Consider the following 14,222-nt stretch of genomic DNA (forward strand, 5'->3'; position numbering starts at 1 on the left):
CCCTTTCTGGTCCTGTGGCCATTGCTGAGTTTTCCAAATTTGCTGGCATATTGCATACAGCACTTTCGCAGCATCATCTTTTAGGATTAATAGCTTGGGAATTCCATCACCTCCACTAGCTTAGTTCATACTGATGCTTCCTAAGACCCACTTGACTTCCCATTCCAGGATGTCTGGCTCTAGGTGAGTGATCACACCATCGTGGTTATCTGGGTCATGAAGATCTTTTTTTGTACAGTTCTTCTGTGTATTCTTGCCACCTCTTTTTAATATCTTCTACTTCTGTTAGGTCCATACCATTTCTGTCCTTTATTGGCTTATCTTTGCATGAAATGTTCCTTTGGTATCTCTAACTTTTTCCTGGCATTAGTGAGATATTCTAGATTTGAAGCTGGACACCAGTCTGGTCTGTGGAGTTACAAAAGATTTATATATACACCATGTATTTATCTCATGGTGTTGTCTGCATAATGGGAGTAGACAACACATTTCACGTTCCACTTACAGGGTTAGGCTTTCATGGAAAATTACATAAAGTGTCTCTGCAATACAACAATATAACATCTCTTCCCATTCTCTCACAGTTTAACCTTTTCTGATTACCATGGCAACCCACATCTTATAGGAAGTGGTGGCCAACACTCCCTGTAGAAAGGGGAAAATTAAACTGTAGATTTGTCCCCAGGGGTCTTTCTTTGGTGCTCTTCATTCCCCTCTCCTGAATTCTTAACAGTCAGGGATATGCAACCTGCACTGGTGAGAATTAAATGTTCTGTCTGGACTAGTGTGATAAGAATAAGCATCTGCCTAGATGTCCAGCGTTCATACATCTGAGATTTGGTGAAAACGAGATAAATCTAGTTTTGAAAGAATGTCGTTTTAGGGTAAAAAAGATGTGGATTGTGATCTTGGTTCTTTTCCTTCCTACGCAAGTTTCTTCACCTCTCCAAGTCTTTGTTTTCTTATCAACCAGTTGAGGATAACAATAGCAGAGAATGATGGTGAGGGTCACATGAGATAATGTCTACAAACTGCTTCCCCCAGTGCCTGATACAGAGTGAAAGTTCAGAAGTGATAGCAACTATTAAAACTGTAGAATACCTTTGTGGAAGAGGAAGACTTGCAACTTTATTATCTACTCATACCGTATTCTCTGAATGAGACTAAAATTTTAGGTCAAAGGATAATATGAATTATTACAGGGGAAATAATAAGCTGTCATATAAAAATATGAGAAGTTAGTGGTTGTTAAGTAACCATCTTGAAAGAGGAACAGAAGAGGAGAGGGATGCAGGCAAACAGGGAGATGTCTTTGGGATATTCACTGCTTTCCCTCATTCTAGATGCTCTTCCCTTTAGGTTTGGATCTTTCATGGGGGAGTCTTTAGGATTATAATTTTAAGGCTTAATCAACTCCTATTACTAAAAGACAAAATACAACATAATGACCCTACGTAGAAGCCTTCAGTATGCCATGCAGAGTGTCATATTTTCATAAACAACTCACTCATGTAAAGGTCTTCTGAGTTTGAGTTCTTGGATATCTGGCTAATGGTGCAAAGCAAAACCTAACTGAAGTTTTCAACAAGCTGATTCTTTGCTTTAAAAAAGATGCTTCCTGGATTACTTGACTATCTAAATAAAGGTATTTAATTTATCAGATCATTTATGATAGTAATAATAATAAAAACATACTTGTTTAGAGTATGAAATTTGTTAATCTGATGCTTGATAATTTTAAAAGCTGTCAGAGCATTTACTTGCAAGTGTGCCAAGTCACTTCAGTCATGTTCAACTCTTTGTGACCCCGTGGATGATAGCCTACCAGGGCTCCTCTGTCCATGGGATTTTCCAGGCAAGAATACTGGAGTGGGTCGCTGTGCCCACCTCCAGGGGATCTTCCTGACCCAGGGATCGAACCTACATCTCTTATGTCCCCTGTATTGGAGGCAGGTTTTTTTTTGTTTTTGTTTTTTACCACTATCACCATCTGAGAAGCCCATTTCCTTATGGCATCACAATTTAAAATAAAAAATAAACAGCCTGTTGAGCTGAAATGTTGGGTGCAATAGATTTAAAAATAAAGAATTGAAGTTACTGAAAGGTAACTTCCTTGTTAGTTACCAAACTTGTCAGTAAGTCTGCTTGGGGCTCAGAAGGGATTTAAGATGTGTCCATATGGTCTCAGAAGGATGTTTCTTGTGTCCTCTACATTTTCATGCTTCCACTCAAACCATACCTCCATGTACTCAGAAGGCCATGTGCCTTACAGAGATCATATGAAGAAAAATGTCATTGGCCATAAGGTTCATTCTCGCCCCTCTCTGGGGCTATCTCATACCCCGTGTGATACCTCATTTCCTTTCAATAAAGAAAAAAAATTTTCACCATGGTCAATACGAGTGTATTCATTCACATAATAGAAATAGATTGTATTCAGCCATATATGCCCCTGGAGTTACAAGGGAGGAGGAAAGTCAGAGAAATGCAGAGACTTGCAGTCCAAGAGGAGAAAGTACAGTCATCCCTCGGTGTCTGTGTGGGATTGCTTCCTGCAGCCTTCCTCTCTGCAGACTCTCAAGTTCTTCGCATAACGTGGTGTAGTACCATCTGTTCTTCAGGACTTCCCTGGTGGCTCAGGCAGTAAAGTGTCTGTCTACAATGTGAGAGACTTGGGTTCGATCCCTCGGTTGAGAAGATTCCCTGGAGAAGGAAATGGCAACCCACTCCAGTATTTCTTGCCTTGAAAATCCCATGGACGGAGGAGCTTGGTGCAGGCTACTATCCATGGGGTCGCAAAGAGTCGGGCATGACTGAGCGACTTCACTTCACCGTCTGTTCTGCACCCATGGATACTGAAGGCTGACTGTATTCTGAGAAGAGAAGGATGGCAGTTACCAATGCCAAATGGAGCAGACAGGCACAGAGAGTAAGGCTTAAGAAAATGATGCCAAATTTGGTGTGAGTTCATTTGGTGATCCTTGAAAATTTTCACAAGAAAAGTAGTTTCAGAAGCCCAAATTCTTTTTTCAAATGAGTGTAGGGTGGTTATGATGGGAATCTAAAGGTGTGTGAGTGAGAACAGACACACCATATGAATATCCTTTAAAGAACTTGGTGAGAGGAAGGCTACATTGGGTTTGGTAGCTGGAAAGATCAGTAGAAGCATCAAGGAAACAGTTTTTAAGCCAGTAACACCTGGATATCTTTGAAGGGTCAAACCTGTGGAAGAAAAGTTTGTATATTCTGAAAAGAAAGTGGGTAGAATGTGAGAACTAGATCCTCTAGGAATAAGGGATGAATCTTACTTTATACTTCCTAAACATTGAAAATAGTAGCCTTTACTAGAGTACTGATATGGTCTTTGTAAAGTGATATCAGGTGTCATAAGTTGACATAAGTCTAGTCAATTTATGACTAGATATTAATGCTGATATCCTGAGTGTGAGCTATCTTACAGAGCTTTCTGGCAAGAAACACTTTTGAAACAGACTCTAAGCTAATGGGAAGAGCTTGTCAAAGTCCTAGGTTAGATTAGCTCTCTGAGGGCAGGGCTGGCTATGGATAGTCTACATCAGCTTGTCATATTCTGCTGCCCAAATATAGTAAACACACCCATTGGAAAGCAGAACTTAAAGATGGTGCCATCAATGACAATTCCAGCCTGTCAGGGTGCAGTAATCACTGTTCCCACCATCTTGGTTCTACTCTTTCATTCTAAAGGGTAAATGAGTTCTGAGAGTGTTTATGTTCTATTCGGATTAACTAATTGAGATTTTGGCCTTTTTCTCTGGTTACCTGTTCCTTTAGTTAAAATTAATTTCTTACAAGGCACACTGAGTTAATTAGTATGATTAGCTCCCTCATCTCCATGCTTGCATTTTTAAGAACCTTAAAGTCAAGGTAATGCTTACACAGATGATTATTTGCAGACAGTTAATTCTTGAGTTATTGTCTTGGGATGGCCATTATCATATCATTAGCATATCTTCTATTTCTTGATTCATTAGGAAGAAGCATTTTACTTTTACATCCTTGGTGGTGATTTAGTTGCTAAGTTGTGCCCGACTCTTGCAACCCCATGGACTGTAGCCTGCCAGACTGTTCTGTCCTTAGGATTTCGTAGGCAAGAACACTGGTGTGGGTTGCCCTTTCCTTCTCCAGGGGATCTTCCTGACCCAGGGATTGAACCCCAGTCTCTGGCATTGCAGGTGGAGGTTTTACTGACTCAGCTACCAGTACATTCTTAGAACGTCCATTATCAGTAAATATTAGTAATAAGCTTTCTGCTCTGTCAACAACATTTTTGTGTTATATACTTTGGAAATATGAAATTTAAAGTTCGAAAAGAATTGATTTCCTGTTCATAAGTTTAGGAAGATGGTGGTGGTCAGCTTTTTAATTCATTCATCATAATGAATAATTACTGAGTTTTTAGCTTGCACTTGTTGAAAATTTGAAGCTGAGTGGAAAAGTGCACCACCAGGGGCCACTCTGATCTTAACGCATAAAACAACCAATGACAATTGCAACAATGACAATGGAAGTGATATCGATAGAAAATCTGTTTGTAGTGAGATAGATGTAGTTTAGATGTGACTTTAGTATCTTGAATTTGGGACATTGGGTTTCATGCTTGATGAGGATTTTTCTTCAAAAGTGATTTTTTTCAGATGTTACCCTAAGTACTTTTTATTAGCTGACATTACTAAATACTTTCTGAAATCAGCAAATTTGGATTCCAGCAAGCTGGAATCAAGATTGCTGGGAGAAATATCAATAACCTCAGATATGCAGATGACACCACCCTTATGGCAGAAAGTGAAGAGGAACTAAAAAGCCTCTTGATGAAGGTGAAAGTGGATAGTGAAAAAGTTGGCTTAAAACTCAACATTCAGAAAACGAAGATCATGGCATCCGGTCCCATCACGTCATGGGAAATACATGAGGAAATAGTGGAAACAGTGTCAGACTTTATTTTTTGGGCTCCAAAATCACTGCAGATGGTGACTGCAGCCATGAAATTAAAAGATGCTTACTCCTTGGAAGAAAAGTTATGACCAACATAGATAGCATATTCAAAAGCAGAGACATTACTTTGCCAACAAAGATTCGTCTAGTCAAAGCTATGGTTTTTCCAGTGGTCATGTATGGATGTGAGAGTTGGACTGTGACGAAAGCTGAGCGCCAAAGAATTGATGCTTTTGAACTGTGGTGTTGGAGAAGACTCTTGAGAGTCCCTTGGACTGCAAGGAGATCCAACCAGTTCATTCTGAAGGAGATCAGCCCTGGGATTTCTTTGCAAGGAATGATGCTAAAGCTGAAACTCCAGTACTTTGGCCACCTCATGCGAAGAGTGGACTCATTGGAAAAGACTCTGATGCTGGGAGGGATTGGGGGCAGGAGGAGAAGGGGATGACAGAGGATGAGATGGCTGGATGGCATCACTGATTCGATGGACGTGAGTCTGAGTGAACTCCGGGAGTTGGTGATGGACAGGGAGGCCTGGCGTGCTGGGATTCATGGGGTCACAAAGAGTTGGACACGACTGAGTGACTGAACTAACTGAACTGACTAAATACTTTCTGAAATCAGCAAATTTGCAAATACTGCTAACTTTCACAGAGAAGAAACATTTTGTTTGTTGATTCTAACATAGGAAGTAATCAATTTAGCACTGATATAAATTTTCATTACCACACTGGGCAAGCTATAATATATTCTATTCTAGCTTGATTACCCATAAAGAGGTAATAAGATTATCTGACTCTCAGGAGTGACATAAGAGAGCATTTGTTGAAGTGTGCAAAGTATCCTGATGATAGTAACTGTTAAATATTATTATGTAAAGCAATGTAATGATAGTAAAATCAATGAAATACTTGAATGAAGGAGTTGTTTGGTGATCAGCCTCATATTAAAACATCAGTCATGTGTGATAAGTATAAGTTCTCTCTCTGTAGAGTATTTCTATATGAGGAAGGCAAATAAAATTTCCCAAATTGTTAATATTTGACTTTTATCACTGGTTTGCAAACATCCACTTGATGATCAGACTAATCTGATCAATCTAGGACTTCTGATGGAAGAACTGTGAGGGGGTTCTCTTCACCTAGAAGACTTTGCTGGGAAAGTCTATGAAATCCTTGATTTTCACTGTCAGCAAAACCTAAACATATATTTGCAGGTTAAACAAATATGCATATTTGGAAGTCCATACCTTTCATAAGAATCTCAAAGAAACCTATGATCTAAATTAAAGGTTTTTCTCACTGTTCTGGGGTTTTCAATGGTGGCAAAGGTTAGCGTCATATAAAAGGGCTTGGTTGAGGGCAGAAGCAAGGGAGAAAGAATATCAAAAGCAATTTAAGTGGGGGAAAAGTGATAAAAAACTCACTGGTGATCTGAATAGGATCTTTGGTCCTTGCGTGCATTGTAGCATATGTGACTTTACATGTATAAGAGGACCAATAATTTTTTTTAAGCTATTTTTAGACTCATATCTTCCTCCAATGGCTGCTTTTTTGTTTCTGCCCTTTCACTCTCAGAATTGTGCTCCACTATTTTCTAGCTTTCCTGAAAGCAAGGGCCTGATTGAACCAAATCACTATACCTATCAAAGTCATATTGTGTTGCTCGATGATGGATGGGCCAGTGGGTGGGCAGCAGTTATAGAGTGATTTTTCTTGGACTTGGAAGGTTTCCAGGGAGAATGAAGAGGGAAGATATGAATATTGAGGAATAGGCGGAACTTGTGGATTCACTAAAATAAAGAAACATTGCCTTCTGGAAGCCTGTGTTGGGATGGCTCGAGTACAGTGTAGGTAAATGAGCTGGCTACAGTCCTAGCCTAGAGGGAATCAGAGCTTTCTTCGATAATGGCTGGGACTGTGTCTGGAGACACATGTAAGAGGAAATTCATATTTTATGATTGGCTGACTTTGAAAAATGAATGTGTTCATGTTACAGTAGCAGAGAAATTTTGGGCACTCGTCTCTATCCACATTTGAGTAAAATGCTGATCCATGGCTGGCTTCGGGTTGTTCAGCCAGTCAGTTTCAGGGCCAGAACTTCTTCTGACTCTCTGCCCATTCAGGTGGGGCAGCTTCTTTTTGGTTGTCTTTATTAGGTGACTCGACATTGCCTTTTCTGTGCCTTTCTTCTATTATGAGCTCCAACACAAAACAGAATTATTGAGTCTGTGTGGTCCTTGGCACCTAATTATTTTCTTGTCTCACATGCTGCATTGATATATCCAGGTTTCCTAACATGGTTAATTACAGTTCACTGTGGATTTAATTTACTTAAATCTTATTTTTCATTAATCAGATATTTAAAACATTAATAACAGCAGCATGTGAAGATTATACTAAAGATTATAATCCAAGACAGTATATCTACTTAGACTATTAAACAGTTATTAACTGTAAAGAAATGAAAGTAATAATTGAAAAACATACTTAAATTGAATTAACCACATGCCAGGTACTGTTCTAAGCACTTTACATTTGTTTACTGATTTAATTACCACAACAAATATATGAAGATGATACTGAGGAAGGATAGAATTTAGATATAATAGAGTGTTATACTAGAGTCTTATTTTTAAAAAGAGAAGCAAATACCTGGATATAAATGGGAATAGCACCTTTAGTTTGGGCTGTTATATGTCCTTATTTAGAATCTCAACTAAAGGTCCCCTGAGTTTGCAGCTGTCAGTTTACAGCTGACAACTGTCTCACCTGGTCTGGCAGTCAGATTCAGAAAATAGCAAAATTTTCAAACAGCTCATTAAAAAATCAGGCTGTAGGAAGCAAACGTCCACATATGGAATGACATTGGTCTATTGAATAAGGAGAAGAGGACTTGATGAGAGGCTTCATTGCTGTCTGAGCTTTTCTCTAGTTGAGGCGACCAGGGGCTGCTCTCTAGTTTCCATGCGCAGGCTTCTCAATGTGGTGGCTTCTCTCGTTGCAGAGCATGGGCTCCAGGGTGTGCAGGCTTCAGTAGTTGTGAGACATGGGCTCAGTAGTTGCAGCTCCTGGGCCCTAGAGCACAGGCTCAATAGTTGTGGTGTGTGGGCTTAGTTGCTCCGTGGCATGTGCGATCTTCCCAGATCAGGGATGGAGCCTGTGTCTCCCGCATTGCCAGGTGGACTCTTTCCCACTGAGCCATCAGGGAAGCCCTCAACTTAGTTTTTGTCACACATTTTTGGAGGACATTGGGAATGAATAATAAACCCCTGTTGCACTTATTATATATGGAGTTCATGGAGTTTCCATGAGCAAAAGGGAAAACCTGTAGGAGGAGAAGGCTTGGTTTGGAGTGGGGAGAAGATTAGGAGCTCAGATTAAAGATGCTTAGTTTGAAGTTTCAATTAGATATCTTAGTGGAGATGTTGAGCAGGAGGTTGAATACATAAATCAAGAGTTTAAGTGGGAGTCTAGGCAGAAGGTATGAACTTGGGAGTTTTGGTAATTATTAATGCTATTCACCACAATTTCCATTTTCCCTTTTAATATGGTTTCATCTTACAACTGTACTTTTTTAGTCCTGGTGGCCATATGACTGCTCTGTCCAATTAAAGTATAGTGGGAGTGATATGTCTTACTCTTGGGTGGAAGCTCTTGCGATGAGTGCACAATTTACCAGGGTGACTGGCAATGCTTCAGATGGTAGCTGCTCTATCAGCTTGTTTCCTAGAGAGGGGACAATGTTGGGTAGAGCCCCTAGGCAACCTACTGTTGACAGGTAACGTGAATGAGAACCATTTATTAAGCTACTGAGATTTAGAATGGTTTGGTTACAATCAGCTCAGATCAGATCAGATCAGTCGCTCAGTCGTGTCTGACTCTTTGCGACCCCATGAATCGCAGCACGTCAGGCCTCCCTGTCCATTACCAACTCCCGGAGTTCACTCAGACTCATGTCCATTGAGTCAGTGATGCCATCCAGCCATCTCATCCTCTGTCGTCCCCTTCTCCTCCTGCCCCCAATCCCTCCCAGCATCAGAGTCTTTTCCAATGAGTCCACTCTTCACATGAGGTGGCCAAAGTACTGGAGTTTCAGCTTTAGCATCATTCCTTCCAAAGAAATCCCAGGGCTGATCTCCTTCAGAATGGACTGGTTGGATCTCCTTGCAGTCCAAGGGACTCTCAAGAGTCTTCTCCAACACCACAGTTCAAAAGCATCAGTTCTTCAGTGCTCAGCCTTCTTCACAGTCCAACTCTCACATCCATGCATGACCACAGGAAAAACCATAGCCTTGACTAGACGGACCTTTGTTGGCAAAGTAATGTCTTTGCTTTTGAATATGCTATCTATGTTGGTCATAACTTTCCTTCCAAGGAGTAAGCGTCTTTTAATTTCATGGCTGCAGTCACCATCTGCAGTGATTTTGGAGCCGAGAAAAATAAAGTCTGACACCGTTTCCACTGTTTCCCCATCTATTTCCCATGACGTGATGGGACCGGATGCCATGATCTTCGTTTTCTGAATGTTGAGCTTTAAGCCCACTTTTTCACTCTCCACTTTCAATTTCATCAAGAGGCTTTTGAGTTCCTCTTCACTTTCTGCCATAAGGGTGGTGTCATCTGCATATCTGAGGTTATTGATATTTCTCCCGGCAATCTTGATTCCAGCCTGTGTTTCTTCCAGTCCAGCGTTTCTCATGATGTACTCTGCATAGAAGTTAAATAAGCAGGGTGACAATATACAGCCTTGACGAACTCCTTTTCCTATTTGGAACCAGTCTGTTGTTCCATGTCCAGTTCTAACTGTTGCTTCCTTACCTGCATACAAATTTCTTAAGAGGCAGGTCAGGTGGTCTGGTATTCCCATCTCTTTCAGAATTTTCCACAGTTGATTGTGATCCACACAGTCAAAGGCTTTGGCATAGTCAATAAAGCAGAAATAGATGTTTCTCTGGAACTCTCTTGCTTTTTCTACAATGGCATGACCTAAATAGGAGTTATGGTAGATAGGTAGATAGATGTGGATATACATACAGACAAGTATAGGAAAGAGCAGTTCCAGAGCAAGTAAGCCTGAAAGTATTCCATCATTTAAAGGTTGGGTGATTAGGAAGCAGCAGCTAAGAGACTGAGAAGAAGCTTTGGGAAGATGTGCCCTGAAAGTCAAGCAAAAAAAATGTTTCAAGGAGGAAATAGCGTTCAACCATGTCAACGGTTGCTAATTCAGGTAAGAAGAGGAACATGGATTTTCCTTGTGGATATCATTGGAGAGCTTGGCAAAAGCACTTTGGTATGAGCATAATCTGGAGTAAGTTTCAACAGGAAGAAAGAAATTGGAGACAGCAAGTATATTCATCTGTTTCAAGGTGTTGAAATGGGGCCATAGTAGAGGAGGGAAGTGGAATCATGAGTGTTTCTTTAAAAAAAAAAAGATGATAGAAATACTGCATGACAAGTCCCGATGGGCAAATTAATGATGTGGTAGGGAAGAGGGATTGTGAGAGTGCTCTTTATGAGCAGGAGAGATGGAATTGGATCTAGTGTTCAAATGGAGGGTTCAGGCTTGTTAGGAAAGTGGTGGTCATGAATTTAAAGTAAGATCAATCAGCACAGTTGTATGTTTTTCTCCAGACACATTCAGCTGTGTGGGTTCAGGTGTGGAGTAGATGACGAGTTGGATTCAACTAGGAAGTGATGACTTGATTACCGTTTTAAAGTGCGTTAGTTATTCTCAGTGTGGGAAATCAATAAGAGGAGTGGGTTTAATAAAAGTAAACAAACCAACAGCTGATCCCTCCCCTGAGATATTTGAAAGAAGATATTTCTGACCATTTAGGGCCAAAAGAAACAGCAACAAAAACAATAGCTGTGAAAGAGTATTTCTCAAGAAGGTTGGATGATTTCTCTTCCTTCTGGTCTTCAATAAGAGTAACAACCCCTCTCTGACCAGAAGGGGTTATAGGTTCTTAAATAAAGAAAAGTAAGTAATCAGACTTGACAAGCCAAATATCTCCTGATTCTGATTGTGTTAAAAGTAACTAATAGCTTTTTGTGTGTTAGTTATTTTTTACTCCTGCCCAGTCCAGCATATTTAATCACTTTTTGGCAGAGACCTTTTACAATGGCAAGAAATAACATCAGCATGGGGGTTTTGAATCTAACTCCAGCTAGTTATTGGCCCAAGTTTTAGATGACATCTGTATGGAAAATCCACAGTGAGTGAGATTAAAGCAATGAAGTGAGAAAAAGGAAAAATTTCATCAGGAGGAAGTATGTCCCTGGTCGAATTACCAATTCTTATGTGCATATATAACAATTTAGCATCAATGAGTTTGTTGCAATAATTATAACAGGCCTTGGCAAGGAGTTTTAGGTTAGAAGAGAATTTCTGTTTATTATAAATCAGACTATTATGATGTGTTTTGTTCAATTTGTTGGAGTTTCATCTGGAACACTGAGTCAATCCACTGATGAGGGGAAGAGACAGTGCTGAAATGAACAAATCTGAGTCTAGCTGGCTGTATGAGCTGACGTCAGCTGTGCCCCACCTGTTTGGAGTGTTTATAGGAAATAATATTAGGGGTATTTCTATGGGCTATTTATATGAGATCATATTAGGCAGAGAATGCTAGGGGAACATTGTTGAAACTATACAAAGCCATGTTTCAAATACATCTTTGAAATTGGCTAGTTTTTATAATAACAAAATAACACTTATGATAGCCTGTTAAGCGAAGTAACCAAGCTAGCTATTTTATGTATAATATGCACTCAATTGTTTTCTTTAGAAGATATGGGAAAAAATGCTAGAAGGAACTGTATGTTAACAATGTTTGTCTTTGACAATGTTTGGTCAGGCCGTTCAAGGTGACCGTTTTCTTGCTCTCTGTAACGCCTGTGCTTGGCCAGTTTCTGTGTCACCTACACCCTACTCACAGGACTTTCCAGTCCTCTTAATTTTAGGGCTTACTCAGTAACTGCCTATGTGCTTGTCCCCTTCCCCAGTTACTGGTTTCCCTGGTAAGTGATGAGCCAACCTGACATCAATCCCACAGTTCTCCCTGTAACTGGTAACCTTTCCACACTGCTCCCTGCCCTTGGTGAATGCTGCTGGCTTCTGTCCACAGTGGGGTGTCGCTCCAGGACTTTGATGAGGACTTGTAAGAGTCCCTCTGTTGGCTGTCTCCCCGCACTTTCTTTGGTCTTGGGGCTGGGCAGTTACACGGCTTGCTGGCGTGAGGACTGCAGCCCGACAGTGAGATTGGACCTTGGAGCATTAAATTTCAAAGACAAAACATTGGGTAAAATATTTGTTGGACACTTTTACTGAAAGTAAAAAATTATTTCTGGATTTATTTTTTAATTGCATATTGTTTGTATTATAATTTGTACACATACATCCTGATAATGGAGATTTCCTATATGGTTTTTGCCTCCAGCACTGTATTAATGGTGGCCGGATATACTTTTAGATATAAATACTGTAAATTCTGTTTCAGGAAACCCACAGATAATATGTTTAAAACATATAATGTATTTATTGAACAAATGTTATGTGTCACATACTCTATTAGGCATTGACTATTTCAGACACAGTCTCTAACCTCACGGAGCCTGCAGTCTAATGGAGGGAGTACAGTCAGACCTGGAATGTATTGTGGGTTAGGTTTCAGACCACTGCAATAAAGTGAATATTGCAATAAAGCAAGTCACCCAATTTTTTGTTTGTTTACCAGTGCATGTAAGAGTTACATTTACACTACGGGGTGGCTATATATGTACATATATCATTCAACTAAAAAATGCTAACCATCATCTGACAATGCAGAGTTGCCATAAACCTTGCTGTAAAAACTGCAGTATCTGTGAAGGACGATAAAGCAAAGTGCAATGAATGAGTTCTGCCTATATTAGTTTTCTGTGGCTGCAGAAGGAATTATGATGCACTTACAGGCATAAAACAGCACACATTTATTATCTCAGTTTCTGTTTTGGGGGAGGTGGATCCCCTGCTCAGGGTCTCACATGGCTGCAATCAAGTTGAAGGTTTGGCTGCATTCTTGCCTAGAGGCTCAGCTGAACTTGAATTAGTTCTCAAGCTTACTTGGTTGTTGCTAAAACTTATTTCCTTGTGCTGTGTGGCTGAGGACACTGGCTTCTTGCTGGCTGTTGGACCAGAGACCATGCTCAGTTCTCAGCTCCTTGCCAAGTGGGCCTCCCAACGTGTGGGCTACTTACTTCTCCAGAGCCAGCTAACGAGGGAGGATCCATGGAGTGTAAGCAGAATGGAGTCCTGTATAATGCAATGTAATCACAGGAGCGATGTCCCATCACCTTTGTATAAAGTTTGTTGGTCAGAAGAAAGCCACAGCCCCTAGAAGCAGCTAGTCATTATCACTGGCACCAGGGCTGTCCCGCTTGGAGCACTCTAAGGGACCTTGTAGAATCCACCTGAGAGCTGATTACAGCTCTCTCAGGGTTGGTCAAGGGTTGCCCCGTGCAGGGGGATTTCTCACTTCACTGGGTATACACTGGGTATAGTTTCAGAATGATTGACTCAGTCCTCACAGGCGTCTCTCTTGGGGGCAGCAGAGAAGCCCAGGACGGACAGTGATAGCTCCCTGGAGCAGCTGAGGTGAGGTGTGATCAGGTATGTGCAATGCCAATTTTCACAGCAATGACTGCAGTTAAAGAGGGTCCAGAGGATGTGAGCTGGGGAGGAGTGCTGATGGGCACAGCAGCGAATGGCAGAGCTGAAAGTTACGGCTTTCTGACTCCAGCTGGATCACCATTTCCTGAACTTTAACAAACAAACCTTTTTTTTTTTTTTTTTTTTAATAGGTATTTTCTTTCTTCTTTGCACTGAAATTCTCTGTTTGATTCTCATTGCTTTTAGTAAAAATACTTATAGTAGTGCTTCTCAGAATCTAATGTGCATACAAATCGCCTGGGGATCTTGTTAAACTGCAGATTTTAATTCATTACATCAGCTGTGGTCTTCTAGTCTGCATTTCTAACAAGCTCCCAGGTGATGCCGATTCTGCTGGTCTGCAGATCGCACTTTGAGTAGCTTGGTCCTAAGGTAAGAATTGAAAAGTCATAACTAGGTTGCATATCTGAATGAATTGAATAAAATAAGGTGTGGTGATTCACCTTGAAGTTGCTAACTCAACTTCAGACAGAGCCTTTATCAAACTTACTTGCTTTCTTTGTAGCCTGAAAGTTTATAAAACCTTTTGAATTTATTTC

The 14,222-nt window shown here is 40.5% G+C and overlaps 1 long non-coding RNA gene across 2 annotated transcripts in view; it reads left to right on the forward strand.

Annotated features, from left to right (window-relative positions):
* The first annotated feature begins 12,702 nt into the window (after nucleotides 1-12,702).
* Nucleotides 12,703-14,222, forward strand: part of LOC123330727 — a 144,053-nt gene continuing 142,533 nt past the window's right edge. For both annotated transcript variants that reach the window (XR_006546814.2, XR_006546813.1), the window contains exon 1: nucleotides 12,703-13,623. This is a non-coding gene — a long non-coding RNA (uncharacterized LOC123330727). The remainder of the gene's footprint in view (nucleotides 13,624-14,222) is intronic.

This window comes from Bubalus bubalis, chromosome 20 (assembly GCF_019923935.1).
Source record: "Bubalus bubalis isolate 160015118507 breed Murrah chromosome 20, NDDB_SH_1, whole genome shotgun sequence".
NCBI lineage: Eukaryota > Metazoa > Chordata > Mammalia > Artiodactyla > Bovidae > Bubalus > Bubalus bubalis.